Source organism: Hevea brasiliensis, chromosome 3 (genome assembly GCF_030052815.1).
Source record: "Hevea brasiliensis isolate MT/VB/25A 57/8 chromosome 3, ASM3005281v1, whole genome shotgun sequence".
Taxonomy (NCBI): domain Eukaryota; kingdom Viridiplantae; phylum Streptophyta; class Magnoliopsida; order Malpighiales; family Euphorbiaceae; genus Hevea; species Hevea brasiliensis.
In genome coordinates this window covers 2,905,328-2,915,852 of record NC_079495.1, presented here as the reverse complement: position 1 = coordinate 2,915,852, position 10,525 = coordinate 2,905,328, and the positions used below count along the sequence as shown (strand labels likewise).

Sequence of the window (10,525 nt, the reverse complement as noted above, 5' to 3'; positions counted from 1 at the left end):
AAATGCAAGCATCATTTTTTTCTATTCAAAAATTCAATAAATATTGTAAATATTTATTTTAATTATTTCTTGGTAAAACAGTTTATGAAGTTTATTATTTAATATTATAGTAAATATATATAATTTATTTAATTATTTTAAATTAAGCTGACTTATGGAAGTTTTAGTCCTATTATTTAGCCTGATTCTTTGAATTTATTATGTTTTATTTTATATTTTGATATGATTTCAAATTTTTTCACTTATCATTTTAGGTCCTAATATTTCTTATATATGGGATAGACCGACTGGTTTGAGTTTAGTTTAAATTTTAGATATTTTATGATAATTTTCTTTAACAAAATTATCATTTTCTAAAAAAAATTTATTGTTTTTGGTGGGTTGCGTAATGGCTGCAATCAATGTCAACAAAGGCATGCATTTGAGTTGACCTTAGCTTTGGATTCTTTATAACACCTCGCATGATGTTTATGAGTGTTTTATCATACATTTTTCCCTTTATAACTTACCATACCTAATCATTATTAATTTAATTATATTGTCATTAAGCTTAATTAAACTCAAGTAACTCTCTAATCTCAATTAAATTGGTATAAGATTAAATGTTGTATGAGAGGAATGATTTGATCGATTAATTTCAATTCTATTAACGCCAACTACCCCAACTTTATTTCTCATATAAGTGACTAAATTATTTTACGTATTAAATTGATTAAACAATTTAATGTTATAATCCATTCATTTATATTTTGTCATTTTATTTTATAAATTATCGAATTGAGATAAATATTCTTAACACTCTTTTTTCAAGTACAACTACATGTTTGTTACTTGACAATTAATTAGTAATAATTTAATACAGATCCAATTATATAGTCATGTAAGCAGTTAAAAATCACAATTCAAACTGACCTTTGATACCATAGAGAGTGTACTAACAAATTATATATTAATCCATTTTAATATGATATTAAATAAGTGATTGAATTGGTTCACACATTAAAATGATTAGTCTGATTTAATATTATAATCCAATTATATATTTTACCCTTTTATTTTATAAATTTCAGATGTGAGACAAGTATCCTTAAATTTAGGGTGGAGAGATTAAAAATAACAATAATAATAATATAATGAGGTTAATTGTTAACCATCTTAATTATTACTCCTTAAAAAATCAAATTAATTAAATAAGATTTTAAAAAATTTAACCGTTAACCTCTTTAACCTCAATTCAAATTAACGATTAAAAGCACTTTTGTATACAAATACAATTTATAAGGCTTTATATATATATAAGTTTTATGGAGGAACAAGATAATTTGAACTTCTTTTCCATTCGTTTGCTCTAATTAATAAAATTTTTTATAGTACTAAATTTTAACTTAATAATATTAATGAAAATTATTTTTACTAGAAGTACTTTCTCAACAACTTCAATTATTATGGATTACCAATTTTATCTTTGATTCTCAATATAATTAGCCATTAATTAGACACTTTTCACATAATTAATCAAAGCCTAAGTTGGTAAGTCTATACTAATTAGGTGTGTAGGATCAAACGTCTAATATCGTGTTAAAAGTTTAAGTTGTTAGTAGAGGCACAACTTCAACCTATCATAGTATAGTAGACCAAGCGTCATATGCTGAAAGGATTTGAGTATGATGTTAGCTCACCGAACTAAATATTACCTCGGTTCTGATATCAACTGTAGGATCGAACACTTATTATTGTGTCAAAAACTTAAGCTATTAGTAAAAACGCAGCTCTAACTTCTTATAGTGTAACAATCTAATTGTTATGGACCGAAACGATCTAAGCAAGATATTGACCCACTGAATTATCCTACTTACTACCAAGAAAGTGTATCTGTCCTTAATTAATTAATTAACTAACCTTCATTTTGCAAGTCTAATAATTAAATCCATCATGGTCGACTAATATGTCATAAAGGTTGGAGTATATAAGACATTAAACACATGCAGGATCCATACATGCATTATCAATTAATTAATCCTGAACTTCATGACCATTATGAAAAAAATTGTTAAACTTTTATATATGTATGCGAACATAATATTTTCTTAATTAATCAAGTGCATCTATTAATAATTGTTCTCTGAAGATCTTTTCTGCATCAAATATTTGACGCATACCAGCTTCAATAACAAATTCAATGCTGATATATATCTTGCAACAACTTAATGCAACTAATTAATTAAATTAAGTATATATATATATATATATTAAATTCGGTTATTATAATAATGTTCGGTTCTTGGACAACCAGGGTTAATATTTGGTAGACACTATTAATTTTTTTTTTGCGAGTGTTAAATTTTGAAGAGATTGCTGAGTAAATTATGTATTAATTTATTTTTAATATGAGTTTATATAAGTGGTTGGGTTGCTTTACATATTAAAATAATTAGACAAGTCAATGTTGTAACCATTCATTTATATTTATCTTTTATTTTTTTTTTTTCAATGTGATATATAAAATAAGGAGGCTTCATTTTTTCAATGTGATATATTAGACTAATAAATTAAAGTTGGGACTTCATTTTTGCTGGGAAAAGAAACTACATAGATGAAAATTATCATTAGAAGCAAACAATAATAACAAATTAAAGATAAGCAATTTGAGGCACCGAAAAAAATTACAAGTCAATTCGAGTGTAGTGTCATCTACCACCACACGATCTAATACAAATTAATTAAAACACCTTTCTTGGTCTTCAATTATAAGGTCATTATGTGTGGTGAAATATCAAATAGAAATTGAAACTTTATCTAGAATTGAGGTATTAGATTCGAATCCCAATTAAAATCAACAATCAAAATGTACAATAATTTGATCGATAAAATTTTCTTTTTCTTAAGCTTAAAAAATGAAAATCTATCCAATTTTTTTTCTAAGTTTTTACGAAATTTATGTAATAGATTTATTATTATATAATATATGATATAAACAAAAAAAAATGACAATGACAAAAAAAAATGACAATGTATATTAATAAAGAAAATTAAATAAATATGTAGAATATAAATTGTAAACGAATTGAAATGGATGTATAGTATCATAAATAATTTGTTTGATTTATGGGTATTATCCATTTGTCCAGATAGTTTATAAACAAATACAAGTCTTTTGTCTTGTTTTCTCTGTGGAAAGATATACCATAAGATCAACTTAACAATAGTAGATTTATAATCCTTTTGCTATTTTGGAAATTCTTTTTTTGTCGTCCATGCATGGACCATGATCCTACATGAAATTTTTTGTATTTTCATTTAAAAAATAATAAAATTTGATTTCCTTAATTAATTAATTCATTTAAAATATATAATTAGAGATTATGAGTCTAGAACTGTGAATAAATTGTTATTCTAATTGATATTTTAAGAAAAATTATTGCATAAACTAACAAAATTATGTTAAATCAATGAGTAAATACTAAGTGATAGTTTAATTCGGCTCTTAAATAAATTTTAGGTTTAATCAGAACCTAAATCAGCCCAGATTTATCAGGCTTTAGACCTGATTTCTTGTTGGGTGCAACAGGAGCCATTAAGGTGGCAGCCGATTTTAGGTTCTAATTTATTGGGTTTGTTGAAGGAGAATAAATAGAGAGTATTTTATTATTTTAAATTATAGTAAAATTTAATCAAAATAAGGATTAAAAGAATTGATCAAATTCAAAATTTATTACTTACTTTTATTTTTCATTTATTCTATATCATTTCTTTTTTAATAATTATTTATTTATTAATTTATTAATATACCATATTTAATATGAGTATATTTAATAATTATTGGATTTAAAATAAAATAAAATTATTTTATTATGAAAAATAAAATAATTTAATAAAATTTTACATTCATCTCGTTAAATTTTTATAAAATATATTTTTTTTTCGTAAATTGACTAAATTACAAAAAATTTGTTAACCTAATGAAAAAAAAATTCTTTATATAAAAGAATATATATAATTTTTTTAATAAAGTTAAAGAATATTATAAATAAAATTTAATAAGATATACTTATTTAATATTTTATATTTAGTATTTATTATTTTAATTAAAATTTAAAATATTACTAAAAATAAAAAATAAAATAATTTAAGAGGTTAAAGTTACTTTAAAAAAATATTATTTTATAAAAATTTAATAAAATAAATTATTAAATCACTCTATTTCTCATAACAAAATAATTTTAACGAATTAATTAATTTTATTAAATCACTCTATTTCTCATGACAAAATAATTTAAACGAATTAATCATAGAATATACTTTTAATATGCATTGAAAAATAAAATTTAATAATTTTAAAAATAATTTAATAATATAATTTATTTATGAGTAAGAGATATACTAATAAAAAATTATTAATTTAATGATATTAATTACATTATTTTTAACTCGTATTAAAAAAAAAAGTAAGCATATTTCGTGGAAGGAAGTATTACACAAACTTTAGGCGGCTGAATTTTGTTGGTGACGTAAGAGCAAATCACTAATAATTAATTTTCAAAAAAAAAAATAATTAATGAAAGAGACCAAAACACGTGCTTAGCTCTCTCTCAAATGCAGGCCAAAAGCCCAACCCTTCAATATCGCTTTATAGCTTAGACAGCAGATCTCCTCATGGGTTGGGCTCATGAAAAATAAACGAGCTCTTGAAGCTATATCATCAGAAAAATAAACCAGCCATCTCAGGTGAGAAAAACCATTTGATTTACTCATGGCAAATTGATTTATGCACTTCAAAAACATAATAATCTAGCATAATTACAAAACTTATTACATTAATTAATTATTTAATTGTCCTCCTTAATTACAATATCCATTCTCCCTAATTGCAGCCAAGGCCAATAACAACAAAGCACAATTTAGCATCAACAATCAAAGCTTCAAGTGAGGATCAACCTCAACTCTAGCTACATCTTTTGCCTGCGTAGCTACTACGTCCACCTCGCCAACAACCAACTCATCACTTTCTTCTTCTTTCACAATCTTCTTTCCTCCTCCTCATCTACGTAGTTCGGATCCTTCTCATCAATCGCCTGTGGCGCAGCTTCCAGCTCGTTCTCCGCCATGCCATCGGGTCCTTCCCACGTGTACTTCCCGCCGTGTCCTGACTTCGGCGGCGGTTTTCCGATCGCGCCTAACCCATCAACTGGGTGCCTTTCCATGCGCAGCAGCCCCTTGTCCATGAGCTTTTTTCCCACATACTTAATGGTATCTATGTTGTCGGTTTTAGCTCTGTCTTCTCAACTATTTTCTTCCCTTCTTCATCGCGGGACACTGCCCTTATTACCACTTTGTCCTTCTTGTCGTCGATGGATTTCATTTTCTTTTCCTCTCTCCGGCTGACAGATACTGCTAGATCTAGTTCTTGGATTTTTTGTTGCTAGTTTTTTATTTGTTGATAGGTGTTCTATAGTATTAGTATTTTCGGACCTGGAAGGTGCTGGAAGAATATAGCAAGTTAGAGCTAGAAGGTTCAGGGCATGCAATGGTGTTGTGTGTTTTTTCTAGCAAGTCTGAGAAGAAACTATTTTCTTTGGAAAGTGGAAAGTTGCGTGATTAGACGTAGTTAACTTGGGCTTGGAAGTGAGCTGAGGTCGCCGAGATGCCAGGCTTAGACCCATGGTTGGGTTGGGTTCATAATTTCAATTTATAAAATAAGTCTAGACCTGTTTACGGGTTCAGCCTTACTCGACCCGACATCATCGGCCAGAATTGGACCCATTTTCAAGTGCTTTGGAATTGGATTTAAGTTTGAGGGCAACTCTTCAAATTCATCCAAATATTATACAGTTCTTCTCAATGGGTTCAAGGCAATTGGATTTGGAACTTGAATTAGAATGAGTCGATTCAATCTAGGTGATGGAACTCCTTCCCACAAATGATCCAGTAACCGATGTGTGAGAGGACAGAGGTCCATTCCCCTTCTACAATAATCTATGGAAAGCCATATTATAGGTTAATTAATTAATCATTAATTAACAGAAGCTCAAAAGTTGGCAGCCCTTCATATAAATAGCCCAGTGAAAATTTACGTTTTAAATGCTATAACCAAAAGATGGAAAGAAAGAGTGGAAGCATGAAGCAGAAGGCTGTGTGTTGCTATGATGAAAGCGATAGTGAAGAAGACAGAGGAGGATTGGGTGAAATTTCACTAGAGAAGCTGAGTCTTGGCCCAAAGAAGAAACTTCTTGTGATTGCCCCAGGAGTTCTATGTCATAGGGTCAGGGTATTCAGTAAAGAAAAGCCTAAAAATTGCACGCCGGATGCAACCTATGAAACCATTCAAGGTAATCAATTAACTAATTATTCTGGTTCATTCTTTTAAGGAACTGTTGAAAGTCTAGCTATCATTTAAACTTATTTTATCTCTTCTAAGTTTACAAGAGACCCCACTGTGAAGACTTCTTGAAATTTTGTTTTGAAATATTTGAAGTGGTAATCTGGTCTACTACGATTGAATAAGGAGAATTAAATTATCTTGTTACTTATTCTAGGTTATTATGAGAAACTTTTTTAACTTGTCTGTCCTTTAATGCCTTAAATCAGGAAGAACTTGAATAATATCCTGGAATGTGTGATGGGAAGATTGAAAAGCAAGCTTTTGTTTGTTTGGGTATGTACCTAATCTGCATATAACAATTCATTTATCTATTTATATATATATATATATATATATCAAGACTGTTTTATGTGAAAATTCCTTGCAGGGCCAAGAACATTGTACTGATACAGGAATTAATAACTCACGCATGAAGCAATATTCTTTATCAAACACTTTAGTGATTGACGATAAGCCTTGTAAGGCACTTCTGAATCCTCCAAATACTGCTATTTTCCTTCATGAATACAAGGCTGGCGAAGCAAATGATAATGTTTTAGGTAATAGTTCCAACACATTTTTTTTCCCTAAACATTTGCAAAATTATTGTTGTTTAAAATTTGCTGAATAGGTCCAAAAGTCGAGTTTTGGCTATTCTTGGATGGCCTAACATCCTGATTGGCGTTACGACTCCAAGATTATTTCGTTTTGGCAAGGAGTAAGGAGAGATTAGCTGGAATACATGGCCGTTCCTATCATATATATCATGTTTTAAGTCTATAATGAATAGATTTCAAATAAAATTCTCTTGGTGATGAAAATCGTGAGGGATTTTTTTTTCATATATGTGATTGTCCTTATTACAATACAAATAGAATTAGCGTCTTTTGGTTTGTCTTTTCAGCCTCCGAGTTTATCAAGTACTACTAACTGAAATAAAATTAAGCACTAAATCAACGAATTAAGTACCATGTGCATCCTCTTCATTCATATTGATGTCAGGGGATGGTCTCTGATTACATGTGTTGTGATCCATTCAAACAGGAAGTAAATGGATTTGCAGCATTTGATATCTGCTGGTCGCTTGCACTGTTATCTGCTCCTTCATGGCTCTGTTCTGGCAATGAAGATGCGGAGATTAAACATGTCTCACCAACAGGTTTTGCCTCTGAGATAGGTCTTGCTTCTGTCGGTACCTCTTGAGCACCTACAGGGATCCCAGAACCGATTGCATTTTCACGATGGTGCTTTCTCTTGTGTGCCTTCATTTCATTTGGCAAATGAAGCTGCCTACAACAATCTTAAGGAGAAATCAATATGAGAAACCACTGCTAATAAATTTAAACAAATAGTTAATTTTCGAGGTATATATTAAGCAAGTCAAGTGTGTGCACAAGAGAAAGGCTGTACTTGGATAGGGCTGGCTGCCAACCGGAGGCCTGCAATTCCACAGCCAATTACACGACCGTCAGGGCTAGCCAACGATACGCTCAGTCCACCAGTCCTACTTCTTACACCACCAGTTTCAGTGACTGTGAATGACCCAGATAATGAAATTATCTCAAAACGGCCCTGCAAAGAACAATTGTTGCATTGATGTTTCAAAGCATTTGTGAATAAATAAACACGAAATTTTGAACTAAAAGTAGCAAAATTATCACAGAAATGACCAATTGGAGCACAACTGCAAAAATATGTCAATTATTTTCTATTATTATGATGTCTAAAGGTGTAACATGCAGTGGAATCAATGGTGTTGGGAGGATGAGAGGGTTCCAAATTTAGCTATATTTGAAAAAGAGAATAGTCCATCACTGTAATTTAAGAGTAATTATCCAAAATCATACCTCATATGTCAAGATTCCACCAGATGAACCTGGTTGGCGAATGGTGACGTTAGAAACAGCTCCATTGGCAGATAGAATACAAATTCCTCTTGGACCCTTCTGAGCAAATGCTAGAATTTTCCCTGCAACATCCTGAAAGTAATAGTGTAAGGCTACTTTCTAAATTATGGCAAACTAATTCTTAAATCTTAATTAGTAGAATAATAAACAAGAGCAGTAGTAATAAAGTGCCTCTCCTGTATTCACAGTTGCCACATGAGGAGTGAAGTCACCTCCTGCTGTGTTAGCAAACAACTCACCTTCAAGATCAAAACCTATATTATCAGACATAATCTAATAAGGGAGAAAAAAAGAAAAAAAAAGGTAAGTATAATTATTTTTCTCTCTCTAAAATTGGAAAATCAAACATCAAAATGGAGAAGGTTTAGCTAAATTTCTTCCATCATCAATATATGGATGAAATTCATCATCTAAATCATATCTTCTTTGTTTCATATCCAATAAAATAATTGTCAATGTAAAGCATTGCATAATTAACGAACTAACGAATTATTAATGGAAGAAGAAATGAGGGTCTGTGAAAAATAAGTCATTTTCTCATGAACACAATGAGCATAATACCAATTATTTCTAACTACCCATATTACCCTTTTTGGCATTTTATTTTCTTTGCCATAAAATTCAGGCCTACCCATCTATTATAAGGTTGTGTTTCCGTTACATAATTTTTATTCAAAATTTATTATCTTTTTAATCTTTTCTTAATATACCCTTCAACTTCATTAAAATTTAAATTATACATGTTATTAAATTATTCTTGAAATTATTAATTAAATTTTACTTTTTTACTCCATATTAAATATGGAGATACTAGTAAGTTAATAAATAAATTATTATTTTATAAAGAAAAGTAACTTATAATTTTAGATAGATAAAAAAGGAAAGTAAATTTATTTTCATAGGAGGAAAGAAGTAATATATATTTTATTTTTTAATAAAAAATTCTACCACTTAGAAATTTTCATATTAAATTTTTTTTAAAAATAGTATGACATTATTAATCATGTTGATGCAATTCAAATACTTCATTATAAAAAATAAGTAAACAAAAATATTTGATTTTATAGGTGCGGAAAGTTCGAGCTCATATAAGAATAAATTAAATAATTATTAGATTAAATATTATATATAATTTATGCATTTATTATGTATATTTTAATTAATTTTGCCCATATCTTAATATAAATATTTGATCTAACTGTTTATTAAGTTTGTTTTCATATAAGGTCGAGTTTATATTATATATGAGTAATGTTAGCATTTAATAATCTATTGCAGATACTATATTTTATTTGGGCAAATAAAACTTTTTTTTAGACACTATATTTTATCTAGGCCTATAAAAACTTAAATAATAATAATAATAATAATAATAATAATAATAATAATAATAATAATAATAATAATAATAAATAAATTAATTAAAAAATATATGTACAAAAATACAATTTTATTAATTGGATTTTTATTTTCACAATTACTTTAATTTTAATTTAATTTTTAATTTTATTTTATATTTTGACTTTAGTTTAATTTTAATTTTAATTCTTTTGGCAACTTTGAATCTTTTAAAATTTTGTTTCGGAAAAAAAAAAGAAGATAATTGTAGTGAATAAAATTCTCACACATATGCTTAGGCTTTTTGCCATTTATTTTCCTACATTTTCTCTGCAAACCAATCAGCACCCAAAAGCCACAAAACAAAAGCAAGCCTAAAAAAAGTAAACTACTTTGCTTTTGTCACCTAAAGCTGTTTTCTTTTCCTTTTCAATTTCTAGGTTTCTTGAAACTTACCTAAAGAAGCAGCAACTACCAGTTACTAGAGCCAGTAGGTCTGCCTCGACCTCTCTTTGAAGATGAGATTAAGAAGAAGGAGGAGAAAAAGAAGAGAAAGAGAAGCCAGTGCTAATGCTAAAGCTTCTCCAGGCACCGCTTGATGATGATGAAATGGTTGCACTCTTAGTTTGCCATCTAAATCATACTTTCTTGGTCTTCCTCTCTTCTTCTTACCAAACAAATCCTCACTTGGTTGTCCTGATCCTCCATCAGGACCATCACTTCCTATGGTTGGTGGTGTAGTTTTTGCAATAAAGTTTCTTTCCATACTCATGTTCTCTGCAGTTCATGTTTATATTCATCACCCGCAGCATAAACACGTTGCTCACTTACTGGGGTGACTCAATTTCCAAGTTTCTGGTGACCCAGTAATTGTGCTTTCTTTTTCCTTTTTACTCCGTTCAAAGTGAGTAGATGCCCTGGT

At 28.9% G+C, this 10,525-nt stretch overlaps 1 pseudogene; it reads right to left on the bottom strand.

Moving 5' to 3' along the window:
• Positions 1–7,170: 7,170 nt before the first annotated feature.
• On the bottom strand, positions 7,171–8,738 carry LOC110655502 (AT-hook motif nuclear-localized protein 1-like; annotated as a pseudogene).
• Between the last annotated feature and the right edge of the window lie 1,787 nt (positions 8,739–10,525).